Raw genomic sequence first — 17,803 nt, forward strand, 5'->3', positions numbered from 1 at the left:
TTGCTGACCCTCTACTTTACCAAGCATGATGTCCTTCTTCAGGGACTGATCCCTCCTGACAACATGTCCAAAGTATGAGATATGAAGTCCTGCCATCCTCACTTCTAAGGAACATTCTGGCTGTACTTCTTCCAGGACAGATTTGTTCATTCTTCTAGCAGTCCATGGTATATTCAATATTCTTCACCAACACCATAATTCAAAGACGTCAGTTCTTCTTTGATCTTCCTTATTTTTTGTCCAGCTTTCACATACATATGAGGCAACTGAAAATACCATGCCTTGGGTCAGGCACACCTTAGTCCTCAAAGTAACATCCTTGTTTTTCAACATTTTTGAAGAGGTCTTTTGCAGCAGATTTGCCCAGTGCAATACATCGTTTGATTTCTTGATTACTGCTTCCATGGGTGTTGATTGCGGATCCAAGTACAATGGAATTCTTGACAACTTCAATCTTTTCTCCATTTATTATGATGTTGCTTATTGGTCCAGTTGTGAGGATTTTTGTTCTCTTTATGTTGAGGTGTGATCCATACTGAAGGCTGTGGTCTTTGATCTCCATCAGTAAGTGCTTCAAGTCCTCTTCACTTTCAGCAAGCAAGGTTGTATCATCTGCATATCGTAGATTGTTAATGCGTCTTCCTCCAATCCTGATGGCGTATTCTTTTTCATATAGTTCAGCTTCTCATATTATTTGCTCAGCATACAGATTGAGTAAGTATAAACCTATGAGAAAGCACTATTGATATCTCTACTTTTTCAGGTGGGGAACAGAGGCTCAGGGAGGTTAAGTAGCATGTCTAGGGTCTCACAACACACAAGCGGCAGAGCCAGAATTTGAATCTAAACAGTTGAGCTTCAGAATCTGTTCTCTTAACTACTAGAACAGGGCTTTATAAGGCATAACCCCTTCCTTCAAACAGTTTACAGAACAGCTTACAGACTTGTTGAGAGGCAAGAGTTACGCAGGTGATAAATTAGAAAGCATATAAGGGATTGCTTTATTGAATTATGTGTCTGACAATAGGTTTAAAAGAATTCAGAGTGGAGCAAAGTAATGGAGGTATAGGGTGATGTGGAAGAGGTGGCCCCTAACTTGACCATTTAGGGTGGTAGGGTTTGAATAGCTAGGGGAAGCGATATGACCATGTACTTGGGAGCATGGTCCTACCTAATGGGACTTGTTACCAAAGAAAGAAGCATTAGCTAAAAAGTATCACTAATGAAGAAAAGAAATGTGTATTGTACAAGGAGACTGCCCTAGGAATAAACAAAAGGACAGTACTCTAGATCATATGCTAATCATGTGACATATTGTGTCTTAGTGTCTTCCTCTGTAAAATGCAGATAGTAATTCCTATTTTGCCTTCTTTACAAAGTGAAATTTACTTTGAAAATCATGAAGTACTACATATATGATGGAATAATATTTAATAAGGTTGTGTGTGTTGTTACCTTTTGTCTTCCCAATTACATGGGCCTTGCCCTAGTTGGCTCGAGAAGTCTGTTGCCTAGAGAGAAAAAGGGGGAAATTAGGAATGCCAGAGGAGGAATACAGACCAAAAGGAACAGCCACAAATAACCAGTCTGTAGTCTGGAGAGGAAGATCCATAGGTGGCTGTCTTAGTTGCCTAGTATTGGTACAACAGATGTACCACAAGTGGATGACTTTAACAAACAGAAATGTGTTTTCTCACAGTTTAGGAGGCTAGAAGTCTGAATTCAGGGTGCCCTCTCTAGGGGAAGGCTTTCTCTCTCTGTTGGCTCTGGAGGAAGTTCCTCGCCTCTTCTGAGTTTCTGCTGCTGGCAATCTTCATGTGGCTTGACATCTCTTTTCCCCCATATCTGCTACTTAACTTGATTGCTTAGTCTCTTTTATATCCCAGAAGAGATTGACTCAAAATACACCTAATCCTACCTCATTAGCATAAAAACCATAACCTAAACCTCATTAACATAACCTAACCCTACCTTGGGTTTTTAATCCTACCTCATTAATGTAACATAACCCATTCATAAATGGGATTATAACCAAAGGTGGAGGTTAGGATTTATAACACATACTTTTGGGGGACACAATTCAATCTATAACATTCCACCATTTGGTCCCCAAAGTTTCATGTTCTTGCCACATGTAAAACACATTCACCCCACCACATCATCCAAAAAGTCTTAAAATGAACTCCATGTCCAAAATATCATCTTCTGAATCATCTAAATCAAATATGGGTGACACTTCAAGTGTATTCCATCCAGGGGCAAAATTTCTCTTCATCTGTGAACATATGGTATCTAGATTACAAGTTACCTATTTCTAAAGTACAATGGTGGAATAGGCACAAGGTAGACATTTCCATTACAAATGGGAGAAATTGGAGGGAAAGAAGGAATAATGGGCACCAAGCAAGTCCAAAAACTCAGCAGAAAGATTTACATTAGCTCTCAAGACTTGAAAATAATCCTCTGTTCTCTGAGGCCATCTAGGCAAAGGCCCTATCCTCCAGACTCTGAGTGTTGGCCATGCTCTCTGGATTCTGAGTGGAGGCCCCTCAGCCCTGGGCTTCAGCTCTGCCTTCCAGGCCCACTAGGTCAGTGACTCTGCTTTCTCGGCTTTGGGTGGCCTCATTCTCCTAGTCCATCTGAGTGTAGACTTCACCCCCTCGGCCCCTGCAGGCCCTGTTTTTCTGCCCTTTGGGCATAGTGTCCGTACCCCCTCAGCTATGGGTGGTAGCATCATCCCCCTGGCACCTTAATGGCAGCCCCACACTCCCTGAACCCAGTTGGCAAAGATCCTACTCTTTGAAACCTAGGAGGCTGTGGCCCCACCCTTTCAGATCCAGAAAACTGTGGCCCCATCCTTTGAAACCAAGAAGCCCCTGCTTCCCGTGCTCTTTCCAACAGTTCTGCTAATCTTTGAGCTGCTCCAGGGATGGTCCTTTTCATTTCTTAGAGGCCAAGAGATGTCGCTCATTTGGCCTGTTTCCTGGCTGTAGAATTCTAAGAGGTAGATGATGTTCTTTCCTTTCGTTCTTTCTCTGTCCTCTTCAATCTAAGCTGATGGGTTTTCTCTTGTAGCCATTGGTTAGATCCATAAGTCACAGGCTTAGTATCTTTAACAAAAGATTATATAGCCATGTCCTTGGTGAAAATTCTAGGACACGTGTCCTTAGTTTATACAACAGAATTTTCCAATTTTTAAAATTTTATTTTCATTATTCGTGGTTCATTTTTAAGTCCATCTCTTTCCTCCATAGTTTATTATAAGTGGGAAGGGGAAACCATGTGGCCCCTTTAAGATGTTGCTTAGCAATCTCCTCATCCAGAATATGCAAGTTTGTCACTTATAAGTTCTACCTTCCACCAAACATTTGAGCATAATTCAGACAAGTTCTTTGCCACTGCATAAAAAACATTACTCTTCCTCCATTTTCCAACCATATGTTCATCATTTCTTTTAAAGCCTCACCAAAAGTACATTAAACATCCATATTTCTAGCAACATTCTGTTGCCAGTGCCATCTGTATTCTCTAAGGCGATACAGACTTTCTCTATAACTCTCCTCACTTCCTTCTGAGCCCTCACCAGAATTGCCTTTGACATCCATAATCCTACCAACAGTCTTTTCAAGGCAATCTAGGCTTTACTATTAGCCACCTTAAAACTCTTCCAGCCTCCACCCATTACCCAATTCTAAAACTACTGCCACATTTTTGGTATCTGTTAGAGCAGCACTACCACTTCTTGGTACCAAACTCTGTCTTAGTTACTAGTGCTGCTATAACAGAAATACCACAAGTGGGTGGCTTAAACAAACAGAAATTTATTTTCTCACAGGTTAGGAGGCTAGAAGTCTTAATTGAGGGTGTCAGCTGTAGGGGAAGCTTTTCTCTGTCAGCTCTAGAGGAAGGCCTTTGTGTCTTCTGAGCTTCGTCTGGGTTATCCTTACGTGGCTGGAATCTGTCTCCCCTCACCTCTGCTACTTAGCTTGCTAGTTTAATCTCTGTTATATCTCGAAAGAAATTGGCTCAAAAAAAACCCTAATCCTGCCTAATTAACATAACAAACATAAGAAATTCCTTTTTTTTTTTTAATCCTGCTTCATTAATATAGCAAGCATAACCCCTTCACAAATGGGATTATAACCACAGGCAGAGGTTAAGATTTACAACATATATTTTAGGGGACACCATTCAAACCATAACAGTAGCTCAAATGGTTTGTGCTTGCCAGCTAACCTAAAGGTAGGTAATTCAAATCTACCCAACAGTCGTTTTTGTTGTTAGGTGTTGTCCAGTCAGTTACGGCTCATAGAGACCCTTTGTAGAAGAGAACAAAACACTGCCTGATCCTGCACCATGCTCATAATAGTTGCTGTGTTTGAGCCCATTTAGGGTTGCTATGAGTCAGAATTGACTCAACAGCAGTGGGTTGGGTTTTTTTTGGTTTAGATGCAGCCACTGTGTTAGGCCATCTCATTGAGGGTCTTCCTCTTTTTTTGCTGACCCTCTACTTTATCAAGCCTGATGTTCTTCTCCAAGGATTGGTCCCTGCTTATAACATGTCCAAAGTATGAGACACGAAGTCTTGCCATCATCGCTTCTAAGGAGCATTCTGGCTGTACTTCCTCCAAGACAGATTTGTTCATTCTTCTAGCAATTCAAAATTCAATATTCTTCACCTACACCATAATTCAAATTCATCAATTCTTCTTCGGTCTTTCTTATTTGTTGTCCAGCTTTCACATGCATATGAGGTGATTGAAAATATGATGGCCCGGGTCACAAGCACCTTAGTCCTCAAAGTGACATCTTTGCTTTTTAATACTTTAAAGAGGTCTTTTGCAGCAGTTTTGCCCAATGCAATATGTCATTTGATTTCTTGACTGCTGCTTGCATGAATGTTGATTGAGGATCCAAGTAAAATGAAATCCTCAACAATTTCAATCTTTTCACCATTTATCATGATGTTGCTCGTTGGTCGAGTTGTAAGGCTTTTTGTTTTCTTTATGTTGAGGTGTAATCCATACTGAAGGCTGTGGTCTTTGATCTTCATCACTAAGTGTTTCAAGTACTCTTACTTTCAGCAAGCAAGTTGTGTCATCTGGATAACACAGGTTGTCAGTAAGTGTGCCTCCAATCCTGATGCCCCATTGTTCTTTGTATAGTCCAGTTTCTCAGATTATTTTCTCAATATACAGATTGAATAAATATGGTGAAAGGATACCACCCTGATGCACACCTTTCCTGACTTTAAACCAATCAGTATCCCCTTGTTCTGTTTGAATGACTGCCTGTTGGTCTGTGTACAGGTTCCACATGAGAACAATTAAGTGTTCTGGAATTTCCGTTCTTCACAATGTTATCCATAATTTGTTATGACCCACACGGTCGAATGCCTTTGCATAGTCAATAAAACACAGGTAAATGTCTTTCTGGTATTTTTAGCTTTTGGCCAAGATCCATCTGACATCAACAGTGATATCCCTGGTTCCACGTTGTCTTCTGAATCTCACCTGAACCTTTGGCAGTTCCCTGTCGATATACTGCTGCAACTGCTACTGAATTATCTTCAGCAAAATTTTACTTGTGTGATATTAATGATATTGTTTGATAATTTCCCCATTCTGTTGCATCGTCTTTCTTTGGAAATGGCACAAATATGGATCTCTTCCAGTTTATTGGCCAGGCAACTCTCTTCCAGATTTCTTGGCGTAGATGAGTGAGCACATCCTGTGTTGCATCCATTTGTTGAAACATCTTAATTGGTATTCCGTCAATTCCTGGAATCTTATTTTTTGCCAGTGCCTTCAGTGCAGCTTGTCCTTCCTGTAGTACCATTGATTTTTGATCATATGCTACCTCCTGAAATGGCTGAATGTCGACCAATTTTTTTTGGTACAGTGACTCTGTGTATTCCTTTGTCATAGATTGAATTATGTCCCCCCAAAAATATGTGTATCAACTTGGTTAGGCCATGATTCCCGGTATGGTATGGTTGTCCTCCATTTTGTGATTGTAATGTTATGTTGAGAGGATTAGGGTGGGATTGTAACACCACCCTCACTCAGGTCATCTCCCCGATCCAAGGTAAAAGGAGTTTCCCTGGGGTGTGGTCTGCACTACATTTTCTCTCTCAAGAGATAAAAGGACAGGGAAGCAAGCAGAGAGTTGGGGACCTCATACCACCAAGAAAGAAGCACCAGGATCAGAGTGTGTCCTTTAGACCCAGGGTCCCTGAGTGAGGAAGCTCCTCGTCCAGTGGAACATTGATAAGAAGACTGACAAAGAGAGAAAGCCTTCCCTTGGAGCCGATCCCCTTGTAACCTGCTAGACTGTGAGAAAATAAATTTCTCTGTGTTAAAGCCATCCACTTGTGATATTTCTGTTATGGCAGCACTGGATAACTAAGACATCCCTCCATCTTCTATTGATGCTTACTGCTTTGTTCAACATTTTGCTCATAGAACCCTTCAAAATTGGAACTCGAGGCATGATTTTTTTCTTCAGTTCTTTCAACTTGAGAAATATTTAACATGTTCTTCCTTTTTGGTTTTCTAACTCCAGGTCCTTGCACATATCTTTATACTTTACTTTGTCTTCTTGAGCTGCCCCTTGAAATCTTCTGTTCAGCTCTTTTACTTCATTATTTCTTTCATTCGCTTTAGCTACTCTATGTTCAGGAACAAGTTCAGAGTCACTTCTGACATCCATTTTGGCCTTTTCTTTCTTTCCTGTCTTTTAAATGGCCTTTTGCTTTCTTCATATATGATGTCCTTGATATCATCCCACAACTTGTCTGGTTTTCTGTCATTAGTGTTCAGGTGTCAAATCTATTCTCGAGATGGTCTCTAAATTCAGGTGGGATATACTCAAGGTTGTACTTTGGTCCTCGTTGGCTTGTTTTAATTTTCTTCAGCTTCAGCTTGAGCTTGCATATGAGCAATTGATAGTCTGTTCTGCACCTGGCTCCTGGCCTTGTTCTTATTGATGACATTGAGCTTTTCCATGGTCTCTTTCCATAGATATAGTCAGTCTGGTTCCTATGTATTCCAGCTGGCTAGGTCCATGTATATAGTTGTTTATTTTTTGAAAAAAGGTATTTCCAATTAATAGGTCATTGGTCTTGCAGAATTGTATTATGTACTCTCTGGCATTGCTTCTATAACCAAGGCCATATTTTCCAATTACTAATTCATCTTTGTTTCCAACTTTCACATTCCATTCACCAGTAATTATCAATACATCTTGGTTGCATGTTTGATCAATTTCAGACTAAAAAATTTGTGAAAATCCTCAATTTCTTCATCTTTGGTGTTAGTCCATGATGTGTAAATTTGAATAATTATCATATTAACTGGTCTTGTTTGCAGGCTTATGGCTATTATCCTATCACTGACAACATTGTATTTCAGGATAGATCTTTAAATGTGCTGTTTGACAATGAATATGATGCTGTTCCTCTTTAATTTCTCATACTAGTTTTTTTTTTTTAGTGTAGTAGACCATATGATTGCACGATTCAAAGTGGCCAATACCAGTCCATTTTGGCCCACTAATTCCTAGGATATCTATCTTCAAGCGTTCCATTTCATTTTTGACTCCTTCCAGTTTTCCTAGATTCATACTTTGTGCTTTCCACGCTCTGATTATTAATGGATAATTGTGGCCGTTTCTTCTCATTTGAGGAGGAAAAGTCCTGGCAATCTGCTTCCGTTAAGATTATAGCCAAGAAACCCCATGGAGAAGTTCTACTCTGTAGCACATGGGGTGACTGTGAGTCATAATCAACAACAGTCTGTAGAGGGGTTGGCTCAATGCCTTTAGCTGCCTCCTTAGCATATCAAGGGCATCCTTTATCTAAGGGCTGTTTCCATAGGAAGGCCAGTGGAAGCCTGCCCCTTTCCGACTTCAGAGATAGTGGGAAGTGGAGGGGGAGAGAAGGAAGCAGGAGAGCAGAGCAAAGAGACATGGTCCTAATGTTTTTATCCCTGTGCTGCCTTTGTCATAGGAAGCAGAAGGTGCGTTAGAGAAACTGGGGCAACCTTATGGGTAGATTCTTTTTGACAGCCTTGGGCACAATATGGACCTCTTCTTCCTTCATGGTGTATACTGGATTCTCTGGTGGGGGATCTTGCCAGGGTGGGTCATGGTAGTTGGGGCAAGCTTGCCCAGCAATAAAACTGCAGTTCAACCCCCCCCCCGTTGGGCAGAGTGGATTTCCAGCCAAAGCTCAGAGAAGTCTGAGATGCCAGCAGTAGTCAAAGCGAGGCCCAGGTAGCTGGGAGGGCCTGTGTGCCCTCTGGTTAAGATAAGAATGCAAATGAGAGTAGGTGTCGCATCAACTTCCATTTCTACCAGGCAGGCTATAGGGGTAAGCAGCAACCAAGTGCACAAGGGGTGCGACCACTGGACCAGAGTGGGCAAAATACTGTCTCCACTGCCCCACACACCACCATGGATGTTTATAAAGCACATATCCCTCTCTCTCCGTCCTTTCCTTATATCTAGAATCCTTCTTGGTGGAGAAGAAGGGGGAGGTTATCTGAGAGGTTAAAACAGTTTTACTCTAGGGAGGTTGATACTACCTAAAGTGACCATTTAGGTAAGAACTGACAGAATTTAATCTAGAGTGGTCATTTCAGTTCAGTTTCCACCAACTGACAGTTCAGGGCTAAAGATGAGTGAAAGTTCAGTTTCAGGCAAAATAAATTAACTTACTGTCTTTATCCAAGTTGAAGTGTGAACAAAACTGTATGAGCCAATTTCATATAATATTATTGTTAAATATTTCTGGCTGAGAGTAACATATGTAAATAGTGACTTTTTTTTTTTTTAATGTTTCAGTGACATTAACCTTTGACTGAAACAAGATAATATATGTAAAAATTCCTGGCACATATTAGGTGAATGTTAATTACTTTAATGTTGTTTGGGGTCAATGTCAAGAAGGATAACCATGTTCCTTGGATAACAGCTCTTGGTTCTGTGTTTTTAGCCTGAAGGATGAGCAAGATGGACCCTGAATGACATTGCTGCTTCTCCCCTGTATAGTTACGGAAGGCAGTGTAGTCCTGAGCAGAGGTTTCTAATCCTGGTCCTGCATCAGGGTCCTCTGGACAGCCTATTTAAACATAAAGATCATTGCTCTTCTTTCCCCTTGTGATCATGACTCAGTAGTTCTGGGGAGGTGCCAAGGCATCTTTTGAAAACCTTCAAAAAGCTGTTCAGATGGCATTGTAAATACCAAGGGGAACTATGGTACATTTTCAGTTATTTATTTCCTTCTTTGGTTGTTTGGAAGTTGATTCTTACAGACACATGTATGGGTAGACTAGAGAAAGTCAGGTTTGATCATCTTTTAGTTTTTATCTATACAATGTTCTGTGTCTAGCCAGTATAGCTCTATGAATTCCCTATATTCTGGAACAAAACAAAGGTAAAAATGATGAACTCTTTGTTCACCCAGGTCAAAGAAAATCGCATCAGCCCTTCACCACACAAAATACAAAGTCTCCAAGCCCTAAGTGCAGGCTAGGTGTGAGGGGAAATCCTCAATCCGGACAGGATGACTCCCTTGGTTTTCTTTCTTTTTTTATCCCTGTTCTCAGGTCCCAGGGGTGTATTGCTCCTATCAAGTCTCAAACAGAGGATTTTTACTGCAGCAGAACATAAACTACAAAGCAGGAGATGTGTGTATTAGAATTCCTGTAAGAACATTGCCTTTCTTTGGGTCCAATCACTTTTATCTACCTCTGCTACCAGTTTTAGGGTGCTGTCTCCTTAATGTGGCCTCCCCAGCCCTTTCTAAGTCATCATTTTCTGTTGGCCACCTGACCAAATGATTGCCCTGGCTGTAGCTGGCAAATGGCCATTGTGCTGAACAGAATTGTTCAAGTAAAACATGGCTGATTAGCATAGACATCTCCATAAGCCTTTCTATTCTAATTTTGCTGTTAGAATCCTGGCCCCTCTCAGAGGTCACGCTAACCTAGTTAAGACTCTTGGAGAAAATACTGTTGCTCCAGCTCATTGCATTTGCATTAAAATATATTGTCCTTCAGCTGACATGCTAACCAGCAACCCATCATCTGCAACTTCTTGCAGAACCTGAACTGCAGAGCATCATTCCTTATTTAAGTTGGAATCTGGGAAGCTCGGTGAAAATATATGATGGGCACCAGGACATTAAAGTCCTTAAAGTTCTAGCTGAGTGGATGAAGTGAAAAGATTTTGATGAAAAGCAGATTACTGCAAAGTGAAGGATGCTAACTGCCAGGGTCCTTGTGGTGTCACATCCCATAGTGGCAACGTGGCATTGTAAGAGCAGGAAAGCCAGAGTCAGACTGCCTGGTTGAAGGCTGTGCTCTAGGATCAATGAAATTTGGGATTTGGGCAAGTTCTTAGCCTCCCTGTGCCTCAGTGTATGTTTCTGTAAAGCAAGAATGACAATAAAAGTGCATATCTCATAGGGTTATCATGAAATTCGAATGAGATAATCCCTACAGAGTAGTGTGTTATATTTTTTTCAACCAATGTTAACTATTGCTATTATTAATAAAATAAGAATCATATAGCATAGTTAATCCTTTGTATGGTTCATTGGAATGTATTATAAATTGAATTGTGTCCCCCCAAAATGTGTGTCAACTTGACTAGGCCATGATTTCCAGTATTGTGTGGCCGTCTGCCATCTTGTGATCTGATGTGATTATCCTATAGTTTGTAAGTCTTAACCTCTGTGATGTTAATGAGTAGGATTAGAGGCAGTTATGTTAATGAGACAGGACTCTACCTACAGGATTAGATTGTATTTTGAGTTAATCTCTTTTGAGATATAAAAGAGAGAAGTGAGCAGAGAGGAGGGGGACCTCACAGCACCAAGAAAGAAGCTCTGGGAGCACAGCATGTCATTTGGACCTGGGGTCCCTGCTCTGAGAAGCTCCTAGACCAGGGGAAGATCAATGACAAGGACCTTCCTACAGAATCAACAGAGACAGAAAGCATATCCCGGGAGCTGGACTCCTGGATTCAGACTTCTGACCTCCTAGACTGTGAGAGAATAAATTTCTGTTCGTTAAAGCTATTCACTTGTGGTATTTCTGTTATAGCAGCATTAGACAACTAAGACAGTATGGTTCTCGGAAAACTGTTTGGAAAAAGACATCCCCATGTTAGAGATACAACAGTCAATGAGAAGCATAATTTCTACTCCTATGAAGCTTATATTCCAGATAGATAGCTTGAAAGTTAATGAGTTACCCATCACTGCAGGTTCAAGAAGAAGGTGAAGGCTTAATTTTCAAAAATGCTATAGATTTGTTTTTTTGGTAAAGAGGGAGTAAACTGCGTAGAACAATACCCAACACCACATAGTAAACCTGTAATAATTTTATTGATAATATTTTTGTTGCTGTTATTATTAATATTGTTTCTACCTGTACTTTTAGCTTTCATTATCTTATTTAAGCCTCATGACAATCTCATGAGACAGGTATTATTTACCCCATAATCCTGATGAGGAAGTCAACATCCAGAGAGGTTAAGTAACTTTCCCAATGTCCCATAGTTTATATGTGACAGAGCCAAGATTTAAACCACCTATGTTTATTCATTGAAATTTCTTGTTTGCTTGATTTGACTTGTCATAGCCTGTGTCTTTCATGGCAATTACAGGGCTATGAAAAGTCAGTTTAACTTATTTTTACTTGTACATTCCAAATTGTTTTCTTCTTCTAAGGGATAATTGGACCTGTCAAATATTTAGTGATAGGCAATGAACTTTTGAAGGTCCTTGACCTTAACGTGTCCTTATAAGGAAGGGGTCACTCCCCTTGATTCTTAAGAATCCCCTAGGAGTTGAGCTATCATTCATTGTCTCATGACCTTGAAAGGTTATGTACCTCACTCTTTGGCTTCAGGCAAGACCATATCTAATCCTTGCTTGAGAAAAGATCTAATTTTAAAATATTCTTGCAGTAAAGGGGAATCCAAACTCTTCCTTTTTGACCTTTAAATAAAATTGGACTAAAAAATACCAGAGCTGGTGGAAACTGTAAAGATCATTTAAAACAACTCTTCCATTATGTATTTGAGACTGAGATCAAGGGAAGGGTGGAAATTGCCACTGTTTACACAGTTGACTACTGTACAGCATGGTGGCTGAGAGTGTGGACTCTGGAACCAGATGGCCTGGATTTGAATCCCAGTTCACTACTTTCTAACAGTGTGACTGTGAGCAAGTTTCTGAAGCTCTCTGTGCCTCAGTTACCACCACTGTAAAATGGTGATAGTACCTACCTCCTCGGTTTGTTGTAAGGATTAAAGGAGTTAACTATATGTAAAGCACTTGAAACATAATCTGCCACATATTGTTGTCTGTCAGCAAGCTGATTCTGACTCAGTGACCCTAGAGGACAGAGTAGAACTGCTCCATAGGTTTCCTAGGCTGCAAATCCTTATAGAAGCAGGCTGCCATATCTTTCTCCCATGGAGCTGCTGGGGGGTCCAAACCACCAGTCTTTCAGTTAGCAGCTGAGTGCTTAACCACTGCATCACCAGGGCTTCTAGTCTGGCACATAGTAAACTATATATAAGTGTTTACTATTCTTGTTGTTCTTATTCACAGCACTGGGATTTGAGTCCAGATCGGTTAACTCCCTGTCTAGCATTGTCTTATTTTTCTAGTGCTACTGTAATACAAATACTACAACTGGGTGGCATTAAAGAGCAGAAATGCGTTTTCTCACAGTTCTGGAGGCTGAAAGTCCAAATCAGAGTCCCAGCTGGCTGTGTCAATTTCTTCCTGGTTGGTAGCCTGGGCATTCCTTGGTTTCTTGGTTTGTAGAGGACCGTTATATCATGTCTGTTTTCCCTCTGTGTCTAATCTGTTCTTTTTATCACTCAGAGGTGATTAGGTTTAGGACACACCCTACACTACTATGGCCTCATTAACACAACAAAGGAAACTCTGTTTCCAAACAGGATATAGCCACAGCTATTATAGGGGTTAGGAGTCCAACACATATTTTGGGGGGAAACAATTCAATCTATAACAAGTGCCTTTTCATTTCCCTACGTTCTTTTCCATCAAGATCTTTGTAGCTAGCTTAGGTACACTTGTTCTCTTTTCAGTCTGGAGATATATATATATATATATATATATATATATATATATATATATATAGTCCTTCTGGATATGATTTTCATACATTCCTGTTGTGATCATGGTATACTGAGGTGAGATGGACCTGATTATGAATTCCAGCTTCATTACATGTAGGTCATTTAGCCTTCTCATGTCTCCATTTCTTCGTTTGTACAAAACAAAACCACTGCCATCGAGTTGATTCCAACTCATAGTGACCCCATAGGGTTTCCAAGGTTGTAAATTTCTATGCAAACTGACATATCTTTCTCCCGCAGGCCCCCTGGTGGTTTTGAACTGCCAACCTTTCAGTTAGCAGTAGATCACTTAAACTACTGCATCACTAGGGCTCCGTTTGTAAAATGAGGTTAAAAAAGAGTACCTACTTTATTAGTATTGCTGCTGGGATTAAATGAGCAACTATTAATAAAAGCACTTAGCAGAATGCCTGGTATTTGGTAAATACTTAATACATGACAGTATATGATTGCTGTTACTTTTTTTTTACAGTTTATAAGCTTTTCCAAATTGTATTTTCCTTGTGTGGATTACCTGAGTAGGCTTAACCATCAGTGGAGAGACTGATCATCTCAAAAACAGAGTACCTGAGAGAAGGTAACCAATGTGACATGTAGGTGAGTTAGGTTTATAGTCCCTAAGCATCAGCCCTTGGACCAGATGCCTCAGAATCTTCTGGGAGAACTCATTAGGGTATGGGTTACTGGCCCCTACCCTGTATCTGAATCACAGTATTTTAAGGAAGGAGGTCTCAGGCATAGATATGTTTTAAAGCTTTTAGTTCTTCTGGTTTCAGGCTGGTGGAGTCTCTGGTTTATGTGGACCTTTTGCCTCTTGGGTTAATATTTTCCTTGTGTCTTTGGTGTTCTTCGTTCCACTTTGTTCCAAGCGGATCGGGACCAACTGATGCATCATAGATGCCCCCTTGGAAGCTTTTAAGACCCCAGATGCCACTCACCAAAGTGGGGTGCAGAACATTTTCTTAATACACTTTTGTTATGCCACTTAACAATTCCATTTAAATCTTTCTGTTTACTTCAAGGAGACATTCCTAATTAGGTGCCAGTGTTTTAATACCTGCCTAACACTTTCTAAGGAGCTCTGGTTGCATAATGGTTAAGCACTTGGCTGCTAACAGAAAGGTTAGTGGTTCAAACCTACCAGCCATTCTGTGGAGAAAACACCTGGTAACCTGCTTCCATAAAGATTCACAGGCTAGGAAACCCTACAGGGCAGTTCTACTCTGCCCTATAAGGTTGCTGTGAGTGGGAATTGAATTAATAGCACCCAACAACAACAATAACACTTTCTAACCTCCATTTTAACAAAGAGAAATTAGTCCTCAAAGTCAGAGACTTTGTTGGTTTTGTTGTTAGTTGTTGAGTAGGCTCCAACTCATGGTGACTTTATGTAAAACAGAGTGAAACTGCCTGGTCCTGTGCCATCTTCATGATCATTGGCATGTTTGAGTTTATAGTTTTTGGCCTTTGTGTAGTGCCTTCCAATCCAGGGGGCTCATCTTCCAGGACTATATTGTGAAATGTTCTGTTGTGATCCAGAGTTCTCATATGCTAATTTTCAGAAAGATCACCAGGCCTTGCTTCCTAGTTTGTCTTACTTGGTCTAGAAGCTCTGTTGAAATCTGTCCACCATGGGTGATCCTGCTGGTATCCGAAATACCAGTGACATAGATTCCAGCATCATAGCAACACACAAGCGACCACAGCATGACACACTGACAGATGAGTGGTTGGTTGACAAGTATATTACTTATCTATTGCCAAATAATGTATGTAACAAACATACGTGAAACCTCAGCCCCTTTTAACAATAAACTTTAATTGAGTTCAGGGAACTGCAGGTCAGACATTAAGGCCAGTTGTTCCTTTGTTTTCAGTCTGGGCTTGTGCTCAGGCCTAGTGGATAGATTGTCATCTGGCTCTTGGTCGGGATAGCTGGGCTCTGCCTCATGTATTTCTGAATCTTTCTAGCAGGATTGCTTAGGCATGTTCCCATTGCTGAGGAGCATCGCCAGTCACACAAGAGCTTTTCATGCCTCTGCATGTGTTAAATCTAATACAGTGATGGCGAGAGCAATGGGCAAATTCAGAATCAACGGATGGAGAAATGGACTTTGCCTCTTTAGTGATAGGAACTCAAAGTCTTGTGACAGAGGCATAGATACAGGAAGGAAAGAGAGCCTGCATTAATGGTCACAGTGTATCTACTACAGCAGGCAGGACTGTTCGACTAGAATTTAATAGCATTTTTTTCTATTATATTTACTTTTTTAACTGTCCTCTTTTTCTGACAAGAGATACAGATTTTCAGTTATGACAGCTATTTAAAGTGTCCTTTTAAAACAAATTTATTTGAGAAAAATATAAGTGGATGGCATGAAAAAGTCTCTTTTTAAAAAAGTAGCCTATATGGTACACAGGTATGGCAAAAATCTTCAAGAAAGAAGGGAGTGACAGAAGTTTGGAGAACTTTGAGCCAGGGTGATTGCAATTAAGATTGTGAACAGGAAGTGCACAGGTTTCCCTAGAGAGGTGTGAGGAGGGCTCTATCCAGCATAAGCAAAGGTACCAAACCAAAAACCCAGTGCCGTCGAGTCAATTCCGACTCATAGCGACCCTATAGGACAGAGTGGAACTGCCCCATAGAGTTTCCAAGGAGCGCCTGGCAGATTCCAACTGCTGACCCTTTGGTTAGCAGCTGTAGTACTTAACCATTATGCCACCAGGGTTTCCAGCAAAGGCACAGAGAGTGTGATATTCTCTTTGAGAAAGTTCATTCTTATTGAAATGTGATGCTTGAGATAGGAGATGAGAATGAAAGGCTGGAAACATCCAGATTGTAGACAGCCCTGCTTGCCAAGCTAAGTGGCTTACACTTATCCTGTCATGGACAAAGGGAGTCGTTGAAAGTTCTCAAGCAGGGAAATGACATAGCCAGATTTGTGTTTTAGAAAGCTCACCTACCCTCCTCTGCCTGCAAAGTGATAGCTGTTGTTGTTAGTGGCCATCAAGTTGGCCCTCATTCATGGTGACCCCGTGCAAACAGACTGAAATCCTGCCCAGTCCTACACCAACCCCATGATCACTTGCAAATTGGACTATTGTGAGCCATAGAGTTTTCATTGGCTGCCTTTTAGAAGTCGATAGCTAAGCCTTTCTCCCTACTCCATCTTAGTCTAGAAGGTCTGCTGAAACCTGTTTAGCATCATAACAGCCCACGAGCTTTCGGATAGTCAGGGGGTAGCTGTACATGAGACGCATTGGCTAGGAGTCAAACCCAGGTCCCTCACATGGAAAGTAGGAATTCTACCACTGAACCACCATTTCCCTCAGAAGAAGATATTAATGGACGTCTAATCTGCGTATGTGTCTTTACAAAAATTCCTGTCAGGTGTTTTTCTAGATTTTATTCGTGTATCTCCAGTGACAGGAGGTTCATTATCATACAAATGAGCCTGTTACAGTACTAATTTTAATGCAACAGATAGGCTTCAGGGACACAAACTGGTAGCAGGGATTGTTGTAGTAATCCAGGTGAAGATGTAGAGGGCCTGAAATGAGTAGGGAGAGTCCAAATGTAAAAACAGAGGAGTGAACTCCTATGGTTAATCCTAAGTACCAGAAAATTGTAAATTGTGGTTATGCTCACTTATAGCACAAACTTACTGCATAAACAACTCCCAAAGCACACAAATATCTATTTTTCCTTATAATTGGGCAAAGCAATGCTGACACCCAGTGGCTGGTTCATATTACCCACTGTTCCCAGAGAGGATCCCAAGGGAAGGAAGTCAACTTGCCTGACCCAGGCCAGCAGAACATTCTGGGATCCTTACCTTAAAGGGCAAGTCTAAATTCAGCCAAAAAGGGCCAGCCATGTGATGTGTTTGGCACCACATAAAGGATAGTTCCCAGTGAGTTTAATGCAGACAAAAGAGCTAAATTAAACCTGCAGAAGAGAACAGCATTGCATCAAAGTCAGCCCCTGCCAAAGCAGAGGCAATTACCCTCCAAGTTCCTCAGAGAACTCCCATCCAAAGCACCAATAAGAAAACAGAATATTTAGAGGTCTTCCTGACTAGCTAGACATAATTCCTGGAGCTCTAGCAGCCAATTTGGACCATGTGACAAGGGCCACATTCTAAACATGGTGGAGCAGAAAGATGGCAGGAGTCTGAGTCACTGATGAATTCATGGAGCTGCCATACCACCCTGGACTACTGACCTCTAGAATTTTACGAACTCTCATCCATGCCCAAAACTTGAGTTACCATCATTTGCTCGATAACATTATTTGAATATCTCAGAGGAATGTCAGAACCAAACTGAGGATGTTTTCTCCACAAATTTAGTGTTGCTACAGTGTTCCCTATCTTAGTAAATGACACCAGAATCCATTGACAAACCAGAAATAGTGGAGGCATCCTTGACTCTTTCCTCCTTCTTATCCCCAATATTTAAAGTGTCACAGGGCTTGAATATATTGTTGCCAGGTGAAAACCCCAGGTTCTGCTCAGTGTGACTCGTATTGGCCAATACATGAGACACCGAGGTGGGAGAGCGGAAAAGGCACCTTTGTTTCGTTGTGCAAGGAAAGGATGCAGTTGGAGTTGCTGCTGCC

Source organism: Elephas maximus, chromosome 2 (assembly GCF_024166365.1).
Source record: "Elephas maximus indicus isolate mEleMax1 chromosome 2, mEleMax1 primary haplotype, whole genome shotgun sequence".
Lineage (NCBI taxonomy): Eukaryota > Metazoa > Chordata > Mammalia > Proboscidea > Elephantidae > Elephas > Elephas maximus.